Source organism: Apium graveolens, chromosome 10, assembly GCF_009905375.1.
Source record: "Apium graveolens cultivar Ventura chromosome 10, ASM990537v1, whole genome shotgun sequence".
Classification (NCBI taxonomy): domain Eukaryota; kingdom Viridiplantae; phylum Streptophyta; class Magnoliopsida; order Apiales; family Apiaceae; genus Apium; species Apium graveolens.
The window spans coordinates 67851744-67867145 of NC_133656.1; positions in this window are offsets into that span (position 1 = coordinate 67851744).

Here is a 15402-nt window from a genome sequence, read left to right on the forward strand (position 1 = left end):
ATAAGAAAGAGGCTATTTATATTTATGGAATATTAATACCCGTTGGATCGTATTGGATCGAAAAATAAGTTACTTAGTCGCTAAGTAACTGCAAAAATGATCCGATTTGATACCCGTTTTGGATCATTATCGAAATCGGGCTTCTTATAAAACACTTTATATGAAGATAATGTAATAATATCCCGTCTTTCGAGAATACGGTTATTATTGATTTATCAAAACTATTATTATATCAAAAATTTTACGTCACGACTCGTACGGGTCAAACTGTACTCCGGATTGAAAAAGTCAAAACACGCAAAATGTCCAGAATAATCAGATTGGGTTAAGAAGGAGTTTTTCGAAGAGTATCGGGTTGTAAAAACGCAAAAATGCTTGAAGTTTGACGATTCCCGATTTTATAAAATAGTTTTATAATTATACTGAAAATAATTATTAAATCTATAAATCCTTCTAAAATCATATAAGAATCCAAAAATTACCAGAAAATACCAAAATTATCTATACTTTATTCTGGACATATTGAAATTAAAATACTCACATTTTATCACATATACACATTTAAATATCAACATAAATCGTCAGATAATTTACTAAAATTCACATATCAATCACATAATAATTATTTATTGATAAAAATAATTACACGTTATGTCCCGGATATTACATCATCCCCCCTTAAAAAGATTCTGTCCTCAGAATCTCATAAGTAAACAAATGAGGGTACTTTTCTCGCATATCACTTTCTAACTCCCAGGCGGACTCTTCAACCTTTGGGTTTCTCCACAATACTCTTACTAAATTTACAACTTTATTTCTTACGAATTTCTCTTTCTTTTCTAGGATCTCAATTGGATTCTCTACATATGATAAATCTGCCTGAAGTTCTATCGGCTCATACTCGATTACATGCCTATAATCTGGATTGTACTTCTTAAGCATCGATACGTGAAATACGTTATGAATGTGCTACATGTGCGGAGGTAAGCCCAATTTATATGCTACCTTACCGACACGTTTTAATATTTCACAAGGTCCCACGTATCTAGGACTCAGCTTTCCTTTCTTTCCAAATCTTGACAGTCCTTTCCACGGTGACACTTTTAGTAACACTAAATTTCCTTCTTTGAATTCCATATCCTTTACGGGTTAATCTGCGTATTTCCTTTGACGATCTTGTGCTGCAATTAACCTTTTTCTGAATAACCTCGGCAACTTCTTTTGTCTGTTGCACCATCCCAGGTCCAAGTATCTTACGTTCTCTAACCTCGTCCAAATATACTGGTGATCGACATTTTCGTCCATAAAGAGCTTCGTAGAGAGGCATTCCGATGCTGGCATGATAACTGTTATTGTAAGAAAATTCCACTAACGGTAAATGCTCGTCCCAATTTCCTTTGAAATCAATGGCACAGACACGTAACATGTCTTCAATTGTCTGAATCGTTCTTTCACTTTGACCGTCCGTCTGTGGATGATAAGTTGTACTCATATTCAATTTAGTTCCCAAAAATTTTTGAAAACTTCTCCAAAATCTTGAATTGAATCGTAGATCTCGATCAGATACAATAGTCACAGGGACTCCATGACGGACTACTATTTCCTTCAAATACATGTTAAACAACTTGTCCAACAAAAATCATTCGTTGATAGGAAGAAAATGAGCTTATTTAGTTAGTCTGTCCGCTATCACCTGAAGGGTTTTTAGCACATAAACGCAACGAAAACATAAATTTAAATCTTAAAAAAAAACTGAAACCCTCCGCAGGATCCATGCGAAAAATAATATTTAATTCGTAGTTCAGTATGTTTACCTTAAGAAGCTTTACGTTAATGGAAAGATGGAGGTCTTTAATGGCAATCCAAAAATGATGAACGGAGATCCTTAGCAGCTGCTCCTCAAGTGTGAAGCACTCTACAGGTATCCACCAAGAAAATGATATAATGAAGGAGGAGGAGATGGAGAGAATTAGGGTTTTGTAAATCTTTTTGGTTGAGGAAAAAATAGGGTCTATAATAGTATATTTATAGGCAAAATTTTCAGCTGAAAATTTTCCCATAAAATATTATTATTATTATTAACCCTTTATTATTCTCACTAATAATTAAAACACCTTTTAATTATTAATCCTTTTTCTAAACTCTTTACAAATAATTCTCTCACTTGATTTAATTTCCAAAAATTAAATTCTTAATTAATAATATTAAGAACCTTTTCTTAATTAATTTATAATCAATTAAATCTCATTTAATCAATTATTAAATTTGCCAATTAATTATTTATTTCATAAATAAATAATTATCAGCCATTATTAATTAATTCCTCCACCATTAAATCATTCTCTTTTATGGTGTGACCCTGTAGGTTCAATATTAAGCCGGTAGTAGAAACAAATAATAATAAAACTATTTTATCATTATTTATATAAATTCTCTAATTCATTAAATATGATTATTTAATTAATCATATTTATTCTACATCGTGAGGGATACTTCTCAGCATATCGCGACTATCCAGATAATACGAATTCACTGCTTAGAATACAAAGAACCTATTCAGTGAGTAGTTACCGTACAATTAATTCCTTCTACCCTGCAATGTCACGATTAAATACAAGGCATGGAACTTGTGTCAAGCCTATCTTATTTAATCACTTGCTTTCCCATTCACTATGCTTAGTTCTATTTAATGTAAATTAGAAACTCCTTTCTAATTTCATTCACTCTGGCCAGAGATTCCTAAGTGGATCAGCATTGAACAATCTCTTCCTACACTGGAAGGGGTAGATCATTTATTGATCATACACTATCTTCGTGTACAAATTCCTATACCCAGTAGAGCCGTTATTTTCCCTTGAGACTAAGAACTAAACCAAAGCATAGTTCAGTGTACACAAGATGACTATGATGACCTCAAGTCTAAGGATACTTGTACAACTATCACTATGTGAACAACTGCTGACACGTGAGTGAACTCCATCAGTTTTCAGTTGTGTGAGTCATGTTCAGTGAACTTATTCTATAATAAGCACCTACATACTAGCTATAGTGTCACCACACAAATGTCTATGAGAACAAACATCCTTCATAATGAAGCAAGCATAGTATGTACCGATCTTTGTGGATTATTAATTACCAGTTAGTAATCCTATGATCGGGAACTATTTAAGTTTAGAGTTATCATCTTTTAGGTCTCATTATTATGATCTCATCACAATCCATAAAAAGCTTTACTCTAAACTGTGGTATATCTTATTTAAACATTTAAATAGATAGAGCCCGCAATAAAAACAAAACAAATCTTTTATTAATATCAATGAAATCAAAACAGATTACATAAAAGTTATTCCTAAATCCTCATACATGATTGGATTTAGGACATATCTCTTTCAATCTCTCACTTGTACTAAAGCCTATCACTCTGGTATCTAATACCCATTTTGTCTTTATGACGATCAAAGTGACTCTGAGAAAGTGGCTTTGTGAGTGGGTCTGCTACATTGTTATGTGTGTCAACTCTCTCAACGTTGACATCTCCTCTATTTTCAACTCAGATTCACCACCAAAAACAAGAAAAATGTCATGAGTCCTTCGCAAGTACTTAAGGATGTTTTTCACTGATTTCCAGTGGTCTTCACCTGGATTGGACTGATATCTGCTCGTCACACTAATTGAATAAGCAACATCAGACCTTGTACACAACATCGCGTACATGATAGATCCTATTGCTGAAGCATAAGGAATCTTACTCATACGCTCTCTTTCCTCAGGTATCTTAGGAGACATTTTTTTCGGAAAGAGACACTCCATGGCTCATCGGTATGAGACCTCTTTTGGAGTTTTCCATGCTAAACCTTTTAAGCACTTTCTGGATGTATGTACCCTGGGTATGACCTATCATTCTTCTAGATCTACCTCTATAGATCTTCATACCGAGAATGTAGGATGCTTCTCCCAAGTCCTTCATGGTGAAGTTCTTTGATAGCTATACTTTGACTGATTGTAGCATCGGTATATCATTTCTTATAAGAAATATGTCATCCACACACAATACAAGAAATGTTACCGCGCTCCCACTAACCTTCTTGTAGACACATGGTTCATCTATTTTTTTGATAAAACCAAACTCTTTGATTGTCTCATCAAAACGGATGTTCCATCTATGAGAAGTTTGCCTTAAACCATATATGGTTCGCAGCAGCTTACACACTAGGTGTTCATTTCCCTTGGAAAGAAAACCCTCTGGCTGTGTCATATACACTTCCTCCTCAAGTTCCCCATTGAGGAAGGCCGTTTTCACATCCATTTGCCAGATCTCATAGTCGTAGTAAGCAGCAATCGCAAGCAAAATCTGAATTGATTTTAACAGGGCTACAGGCGAAAAAGTTTCATCAAAGGCAATCCCTTACCTTTGTTTGAATCCTTTTGCCACGAGCCTAGCCTTATAGGTCTCCACCTGGCCATCTGCTCCAATCTTTCTTTTGTGTACCCACTTGCACCCAATAGGCTTAACACCTTCAGGTGCCTCAACCAGAGTCCATACTTGGTTGGTATACATAGATTCCATTTCGGATTTCATGGCACTATGCCATTTCTCTGAGTCAACACTACTCATAGCCTCATTATAGGTCACAGGGTCGTCATCATCAATGATTGACAACTCATTGTCATTCTCAATGACAAGGCCATAATACCTCTCAGGTTGGCGAGACACTCTCCCTGTCCTACAAATGGGCTGTTCCACAGAAGGTTGTTCAGTCTGAACAGGTGTTTCCACTTGATTCGTAGTAGTTTGTGCTTCTTGAACTTCATCAAGTTCAATTTTGCTCCCACTGTTTCCTTCAAGGATAAACTCCTTTTCCAAGAAGGTAGCATGTCTGGAGACAAACACCCGATGATCGGTGTAAAAGTAATACCCCAAAGTCTCTTTAGGATATCCCATAAAATTACATTTTACGGATCGAGATTCCAGCTTATCTGGGTCAACTTTTTTGACATAAGCCGGACATCCCCAAATCTTAACGTGTTTAAGACTCGGTTTCCTTTCTTTCCATATCTCATATGGTGTTTGAGGAACAGATATGGAAGGCACCTTATTCAGTAAATATGCTGAGGTTTCCAATGCATATCCCATAGGAATACTGGAAGATTCGCATAGCTCATCATGGACCGAACCATGTCTAACAAAGTTCGATTTCTCCTTTCAGATACCTCATTTAACCGTGGAGTATATGGAGGAGTCCACTGGGAGACTATACCATTTTCTTTGAGATAATCTGAAAACTCTCCATTCAAGTATTCACCACCTCGATCTGATCGAAGAGTTATAATACTGTGTTTGGTTTATTTCTCCACTTCATGTTTATATTCTTTGAACTTTTCAAAGGCTTTAGACTTGTGTTTCATCAAATACACATATCTGAATCTAGATCTATAATCTATGAAAGTAATGAAGTACGAAAATCCACCCACGGCTTGTGTAGACATTGGTCCACATACATCTGTGTGTACCAATCCTAGAAAATCTACAGCCCTCTCTCCATGTCCACTAAATGGAGATTTGGTCATTTTACCCAATAGACAAGACTCGCATGTAGGATATGATTCAAAATCAAAGAAGTCAAGTAACCCTTCCTTATGCAATGTCCGCAGTCTATTTTCACTAATATGACCTAGCCTACAGTGCCATAAATAGGTCAGATTTTCATCATCTCGTTTTCTTTTATTAGTTTGTTCAATCTGAAGTAAATCATGCTCTACGTCACATACAGACAGACCATTATTTAAAATGCCACATCCAAAAAAAACATTATCTCTAAGGATAAAACATTCATTATTCTTAATAATAAATGAAAAACCATCCACATCCAACATAGGAATAGAAACAATATTCCTCATAATAGAGGGAACGTAATAACAATTATTCAAAATAATAGTCTTGCCCGTAGACATATGTAAACTAAATGATCCTACAGATATGGCCGCAACCCTTGCTCCATTGCCCATACGTAGAATCACCTCATCTTTTTCAAGAGTCCTACTTCCCTTTAGTCCTTGCAACGAATTGCAAATATGAGAACCACAGGCGGTATCTAATATCCAAGTAGAAATTTGACCTAGTGACATATTAACTTCGATCATGAACATGCCTGAATCAGAAGCGGTAGTCTCACTACCCTTCTTCTTCAATTCTGCAAGGTAAACCTTGCAGTTCCTCTTCCAGTGCCCCAACTTGTTAAAGTGAAAACAAACAGCTAAATTAGGACCAATCAACTTGTGAGCATCTAGTATGCTCCGGAGTGATAGTGCAGAAGACATGACGAATATAGTAAATCTGTAAATAATAAACACATAACACTTAGTAATTATTCAATTTCATTTCAAAACATTATATGAATCGGGTCTTTATTCATAAGTGTCTCCCACTAGTTTATCTAATTTTTTCAACCCCCTAAGTGAAAATTAAGCATTCATAATGCTAGTGGGAATAGGGATCCTACATTCCATCACACAACCTCGGCTGTGGTACAAAACGTCATGTGATGTTCAATAGGCAGAAAACTCTTATCAATTACATCTTATGTTATTCCCTAATATAAGTTTAGCCTCTTGAATAATTGAGTCACGGCTATGGCACGACAAACTCAATATTCTAAGTCAAGTCTAACCCAACATTTCGTACAATTGAATCAGTCTTCAATGGCCCACAGCTGTAGCACGTACCGACCTTTAGATTCTAATTCAATGTACACATCTCTATGTAATAGACAAGTATTTCTTATTTCGAAATCAAAGCCCTCGGCTGTAGCACGAAACGACAATGATTTAAAAATAAGAACCACTTTCTACCATGTTGGAAGGCTATGACCAACACAAGCCCGTTGTGTCATTGGCCAATTAATACTTGATATTATTTAATTTTAGAGGGATTATATTATGTTACAATCATAATCATATTATAAAGAGATTCTTCCTTTTAAATTAAATATTTCAAATCAATAATCGATAATCAGATGATTCCCAGATCGGGTGGAGCATTGTCAAGAGATGTCACTTAATAACCCTTTCTTACAGATAGAAATCTGTTGTTGACAGAATCATCCTTTCTCTCAATATTGAAAATTCATATTCAATTACGTGTTTCATAAACACAAGAATCTCATGATCGTATCCATAATATTTATTGTTAAGGAAAGAAATGATTCCTATTCTAGATTTTCTAGAGCACGCCTTATATTGATTTAAGTTCACCTAAATCTATCATCGCATGGTAAACATAGGCATATATCTCATATATAAAATTAAATAAACAAGTAAATGTAAAGTGCAATAAAGTAAATGTGTTTGGTTATGGCCCCATCCTATGTGATCTTTATCAAGCTCATGATAAAGATCAAGGTCAATCTAATATGGTGATGGAAATAAATACAACTACTTATTACATAAGTCTTCTTCTTTGTTTAGACTTCTTGTATGCCTCGTCTTCTTCTTTGTATCACCTCCATTGGATAGCCTTCTTGAGTCTTCAATTACATTACATGATTGAAAGTAAAACTAATCTAATGAACTTACAAGAATAACTCGAGTTACATTCGAGATTTATGATTACAAAGATTGACGACATGCAAGTCGTATTTAAAACCAAAACCAAAACCATTACACTAAGGTCGAAAGGCCATAACTATCCACCATGCTCATACAACATATAAAAGCATGTTAAAACACATAATCTGATCTTAACATATCATAGTATCCATGATCAAATCATAAAAAAAAAATATGACAAAAATCAGAAAAATCAGAATCAAATCAGAAAAACAAGAATCGCTGTTTACGGGTAGTAAACGACGTCAAAAGCCTTACAGACGAGTCGTTGATAGTTTTATCTATCAGTTTTGTTCAGACACTCGTTTACCTATGGAATAGGGTATTCGTTTGCGTAAATCGGACACCAGACCCAGATTTCAGCAAATCTGCAGCAGCCAATTCAGAATCCGTATCTAATATGATTCTCATAATTAGAACAAACATAAATCATGTATATATCAGTATATATACAGATTACATAATCATCTTATGATTATACAACTCACATGAATATCATATATTTAAAACCATACATATATAAGCATATTATATCAACATCAAATCATGGCGAATCACGTACATGCTCATATATCGAAAACAATTAAACACATAAACGAATTAAAAACTTTTCGCAAGTAGCTCTGATGCCATTGAAGGGTTTTTAGTACATAAACGCAGCGAAAACGTAAATTAAAATTTTAAAAAAAAAACGAAACCCTCCGCAGGATCCATGCGAAAAATAATATTAAATTCGTAGTTCAGTATGTTTACATTAAAAAGCTTTAAATTAATGGAAAGATGGAGGTCTTTAATGGCGATCCAAAAATGATGAACGGAGATCCTTAGCAGCTGCTCCTCAAGTGTGAAGCACTCCACCGGTATCCACCAAGAAAACGATGTAATGAAGGAGGAGGAAATGGAGAGAATTAGGGTTTTGTAAATTTTTTTGGTTGAGGCAAAAATAGGGTCTATAATAGTATATTTATAGGCAAAATTTTCAGCTAAAACTTTTCCCATAAAATATTATTATTATTAACCCTTTATTATTCTCACTAATAATTAAAACACCTTTTAATTATTAATCCTTTTTCTCAACTCTTTAGAAATAATTCTCTCACTTGATTTAATTTCCAAAAATTAAATTCTTAAATAATAATATTAAGAACCTTTTCTTAATTAATTTATAATCAATTAAATCTCATTTAATCAATTATTAAATTTGCCACTTAATTATTTATTTCATAAACAAATAATTATCAGCCATTATTAATTAATTCATCCACCATTAAATCATTCTCTTTTATGGTGTAACCCTGTAGGTTCAATATTAAGCCGGTAGTAGAAATAAATAATAATAAAACTATTTTATCATTATTTATATGAATTCTCTAATTTATTAAATATGATTAATTAATTAATCATATTTATTCTACATCGTGAGGGATACTTCTCAGCATATCGCGACTATCCGGATAATACGAATTCACTACTTAGAATACCAAGAACCTATTCAGTGAGTAGTTACCATACAATTAATTCCTTCTACCCTGCAATGTCATGATTAAATACAAGACATGGAACTTGTGTCAAGCCTATCTTATTTAATCACTTGCTTTCCCATTCACTATGCTTAGTTCTATTTAATGTAAATTAGAAACTCCTTTCTAATTTCATTCACTCTGGCCAGAGATTCCTGAACTAACATAAGTGGATCAGCATTAAACATTCTCTTCCTACACTGGAAGGGGTAGATCCTTTATTGATCATACACTATCTTCGTGTACAAATTCCTATACCCAATAGAGCCCTTATAATTTTCCCTTGAGACTAAGAACTAAACCAAAGCATAGTTCAGTGTACACAAGATGACTATGATGACCTCAAGTCTAAGGATACTTGTACAACTATCACTATGTGAACAACTGCTGACACGTGAGTGAACTCCATCAGTTGTTCAGCTGTGTGAGTCATGTTCAGTGAACTTATTCTATAATAAGCACCTACATACTAGCTATAGTGTCACCACACAAATGTCTATGAGAACAGACATCCTTCATAATGAAGCAACCATAGTATGTACCGATCTTTGTGGATTATTAATTACCAGTTAGTAAACCTACGACCAGGAACTACTTAAGTTTAGAGTTATCATCTTTTAGGTCTCATTATTATAATCTCATCACAATCCATAAAAAGCTTTACTCTAAACTGTGGTATTTCTTATTTAAACATTTAAATAGATAGAGCCCGCAATAAAAAAACAAGTCTTTTATTAATATCAATGAAATCAAAACAGATTACATAAATGTTATTCCTAAATCCTCATACATGATTGGACTTAGGACATATCTTTTTCATCACCCAAATGGCATCGTGGTTTGCTTTCGTCCTTGGTAATCCGACTATAAAATCCATAACAATGTGCTCCCACTTCCATTCTGGAATCTCTAACGGTTGTAATAATCCACTTGGTCTCTTGTGCTCTTCCTTAACTCTTTGACATGTATAACATTTGCTAACCCATTCCGCGATTTCTCTTTTCATGCCTAGCCACCAATAATTCTCTTTTAAATCTCTGTACATCTTGGTACTTCCCGGATGGATGGAATACTTTGAGTTGTGAGTTTCCTGTAAAATTTCATTCTTCAATTCTGCCACTGGTGGAATCCAAATTCTGGAAGAAAATCTGAGAATTCCTTGATCATCTTTTTAGTGCATAACTCTTTTCCTACCAAATAATTAATATCTTGATCCATTATTTCCTCTTGACATTTCTTTATATTCTCTAACAATTCTGGTTGAAAAGTCATACTATACATCTTTGTTTCATCAGGTTTGCAAATTCTAACATCTGAAATTCCTTATATAACTCTTCAGGCACTGTTAATACATTCAATCTTTTCTTTCTACTTAATGCGTCCGCCACCACATTTGTTTTTCCTGAGTGATAGTTAATCATGCAATCATAGTCCTTGATTAACTCTGACCATCTTCATTTTCTCATATTAAGCTTCTTTTGCATAAATATATACTTTAAACTCTTATGATCTGTATAGATCTCACATTTTTCTCCATATAAATAATGTCTCCAAATCTTTAAGGTAAATACTATTGCTGCTAATTCCAAGTCATGAGTAGGATACTATTTTTCATGAGGTTTTAGTTGTCTAGACGCTTATGCAATAACTTTTTCATATTGCATCAAGACGCAACCTAATCCCTTATAACAAGTATAACTATAAATTACGAAATTTCCTTGATCATCTGGAAGTGACAAAATAGGTGTCGTGATCAATCTCTTCTTCAATTCATGGAAACTTTCTTCACACTTCTCATTCCATATAAACTTTTTATTTTTCCTGGTAAACTTCGTCAAAGGCGTCGTGATATTTGAGAAATATTGAACAAATCTTCGATAATATCCTGCTAATCCTAAGAAACTTCTCACTTCTGTTGGTGTTTTTGGCCTTTCCCAATTCATAACAGCTTCAATCTTTGCTGGGTCCACTTTGATCCCTTCATTACTTACGACGTTCCTTAAAAATTGAACTTCTTGTAACCAAAACTCACACTTTAAAAACTTGGCATACAACTTCTTCTTTCTCAAAAGTTCCAAAGATGTCCTTAGATGCTATGCGTGATCTTCCGTTGACTTTGAGTAGATCAAAATATCATCTATAAACACAAAGACAAACTTGTCCAATTATTCTTTGAAAATTCTTTTCATTAAGTCCATAAATGATGGTGGGGCATTGGTCAATCCAAAAGACATCACTAAGAATTCATAATGACCGTAACTTCTTCTGAAAGCTATCTTTGGTATTTCCTCGGGTTTAATATTCAACTAATGATATTCGGATCTCAAACCAATCTTAGAGAAGTACTTAGCTCCTTTTAGCTGATCAAACAAATCATTGATTTGAGGTAATGGATACTTATTCTTGATACTAAGCTTATTGAGTTCTCGATAGTTGATGCATAACCTCAAGCTTTCATTCTTCTTCTGAATAAATAGTATTGGTGCACCCCACGGGCATACTCTAGGTCTAATCACTCCTTTTCCAATCATTCTTTAAATTGTTTTGCTAGTTCCTTCATTTCAACTGGAGTCATTCGGTATGGGGCCTTAGATACTGGTTTCGTTCCAGGTGCTAAGTCAATTGCAAACTCAATTTCCCTATCTGGAGGAAGTCCTGATAACTTGTTTGGAAACACGTCTGGAGATTCATTTACCACTGGAATGTCTTCTAGCTATGCTGGCTTCTGATTTCTATCTATCATATAAGCAATGAAATGCTCACATCCTCGTCGTAGTAACTTCTTAGCTTGAATCATCGTTAAGAACTTCTTTGCTTGCCTTTGACCTTTAAACGTCACCATTTTCTCATCTGGCGTCTTTAAGATTACCTTCTTATTACGATAGTCTATCTAAGCATTGTGCTTATATAGCCAGTCCATTCCTAAAATAACACCAAATTCTCCTAACTTGAATGGTATTAAGTCAGCATCAAACTTATTGCTAGAAATCTCAATCTCACAGTCCACAAATACTTGGTTAATAGATACACGCTCCTGATTTGCCAATTTTACCTTCATAATCTCACTTAGCAATTCAATTGGATAATTCAACCTATCAACAAGATCTTGAGAAATAAACGATTGAGTTGCTCCAGAATCTACTAGCACTTTAGCACATAAAGAATTCACAATGAGCGTACCTACCACAGCATCACTGCCCATAATAGCGTCCTTCATAAACATGTCATAAACTCTAGCTCTGGCAGGTTCATTCACTGTTGGAGTAGTTCCCATAATTCTCAGTATATTATTGACTGGAACTGGTGTGTTGCAATCCCTTACTATATGTCCTGGCTTTCCGCACTTGAAACATGTAAATCCAATTGCTGGAACCTTGCATGCCTAATTCCTGGTTGGCCGATCCTTGTTTGCTGGCTCTCTGGCTGGATGATTATGACACTCCCTTGAATAGTGCCCCCTCTGGTTGCATCTATAACAGACCATATTCAGCTTGTTGCAAACTCCAACATGTTTCTTTCCACGTTCTTGACAGTCTATTAGAGCTGGTGTCTACTGGGTTGGCTAGTCCTGGTGGCTGGACGGTTTCCTTGTCCTCCGTCGCCTGTCTTCTGCCTTCTGAAGTTAAGATTCCTTCCGGGCTGAAACTTTCCTTTCCTCTGATTAAAATTTGGAAACTTCCCGGCTTGGGACTGTCCTTCACTTCCCTCAAACTTCCTTTTCTTAGTTTCCTTCTCCTTCTGAGACATTTCACTCTACGTCTTCGCATTCATAGCTTTCTGTATAACTCTCATATACGTATTCAATTCAAATATTGCCACCTTCCCTCAGATCCATGGCTTAAGACCTTGCTGGAACCTCTTGGCTTTCTTCCTGTCGGTGTCCACATATGATGGTAAGAACCTAGACAATTATTCAAACTTACTTTCATAATCTGCCATTGACATATTTCCCTGCTTTAACTCCAGAAATTTCAATTCCATTTGATCCTGAACAAACTGAGGGAAATACTTCTCTAAAAAACTCCTTGAATCTATCCCATGCAACATCTTCTGTGCCTTCCAATGTCTTAACAGTTTCCCACCAATAGGTGGCTTCATTCTTCAGGTAGTAACTCGCAAACTCAGTTTTTTGTTCCTCTCTCACCTTAACTAAAGCAAAGGCCTTCTCAATCTCCTTCAACCAAACTCTTGCCTCAATATGATCTACGGAACCTTTAAATTCCGGTGGGTTCACTGCCTGAAAAATCTTAAAGGTTACCTGAGGATTGGTCTGCCTCTGCTGTTGTTGAGTCAGGTGGACTATTTGTTGGGTCAAGATATAAAGAATCTGGGTTACAGTTGGGTCTATGGGACCTGGATTGGCATTCTGGTTATTGTTGTCTTGGGTGTTATTGTTGGTTTCGTCATTCTGGTTGGTAGAACGGGTATTTCTTGTGGGAGGCATTTTATGTAAAGAATCAAACAACTTATTTAGCCTTTAAATCAAATTCTTTTAATGAAAAGATTTTTGTAAAACAGAAATATCTCTTTTTGAAAACATTTTCAATCGTTGAACTAAGTAAATTGCATGCTTCTTTACATAATGTGAACAATTAGGTGACAGGGTGCATGTTATCACAAGAGTTTATAACAGGTGCAGTAAGATAAAACAGGTACAGTAAGATAAATGACGATACTGGAAAAGGAAAGGTACTGATACATATATATCAAATTTTGGAAGTACAAGCATGAAAACATTCCTGCAAAAGCAAAGGTACAACAAGCCTGTACATTATTTAGTAAGTCTAGTTTATTTATATACCCATCAAAATTCTGATGATACATATTACACACTATTATACATATAATATCTGTCACATCATTTATGTCGTCTATTTTCAGGGAAACTCTGGTCCACCAAGCCTCTCAAAATCCTCCAATACCTCTATGGCCCACCCCAAAAGAGCATCTGGGCTGCATACTCGCAAGTAGCTCCATGAAGCCTAGCCTCGAGTATTTTCCGGATCACCTGAATCTCATTCCGAAGCTCCCCCACATTCCTGTCAACATCTATAGTCCTTATGATGTGTTATAGCTCCTGAATCTGAGCCAACAAGGCCTCTCGTTCCAAAAGAAGAGCCTCACACTTATGGTATGGAACAGGGTGTGGAGTAAACTGAAAAGATGTACCCGCAACCGAATGTCTGGTAGATTCAGAATCAACAGGTGAGGTCCTCTAATAGGTTGTCTCACACCAGGAGGTGGAATAACTTGCAGTGGTGCGACCGTCACAACTGGTATTATAGCTGACACATGTGGAAGAGCAGGGCGGGGATCAGATGACGGTCCTCAATTTGAAGGCTCCGAATGATAAGATGATATCGGAATAAAGGAATTTTCCATTGCTGCTATTTGAAAATCACGTTGCTAAATAAGAATCTCGAATCTCATCACGAATCATACTAAAATCTATCATATATCCACACTCAACATCTTGATATCCTATTTTTCTATTTCTTAATCCTAATCTTAATCCCTCTACCCATTCCCGACAATCTAGGCTTGTGGCAGTGGCTTTTAAACTGTAGCTCTGATACAAAACCTGTGGCGCCCTCCAAACCCGGGTCAGAAGTTTGGGGTCCACAACACACACACATACATACCATATATAAACCTGTCTATAATAATAATAATATATATGTAATGACCCTACTTACCATAATCCACGGATCGCGATAGTTTAAAGTATGCCCACAAGCCACAACCTTATTTATATTACAACGTACCAAATCCTAATTTATTTATCTTACAACTGAAAGTAAAATAGTGTTATAAACTTTCAACACAAACTAAGACAAACATCTTCTGCTAGCTTATTCCATTTCAACCTGGAAACCTAACTCGCACACTTGTCTAGGGATCCTCGCTACCACCAATTTCCTTTTTAACTTGAAAAGAACATAACCAGATTTGTAAGAGCGAGCTAACTAGCTCAGCAAGTCATAATGATATTAAATAATGATCAATGGAGATGATATAAGGAATTAGGTTTCCTGATAAGCATTGATTAGAATTGGATATTCACTTTCATTTTTAAAACCAAGGTTAGGCTGCTGATCAGTCACGCACTAACCCCGAGCAAGGCTCATAACTCTGCTCTTTATACTGGATCCAAGGCACACATTGGTCTATCATGACCATGAATCTGGTCCGACTACGAATCTGGTCCATATTTTAAAACAATCCAATTCTAAAATTTTAATATGATAAACAATGTAAATCAATAAGCTAAATCATA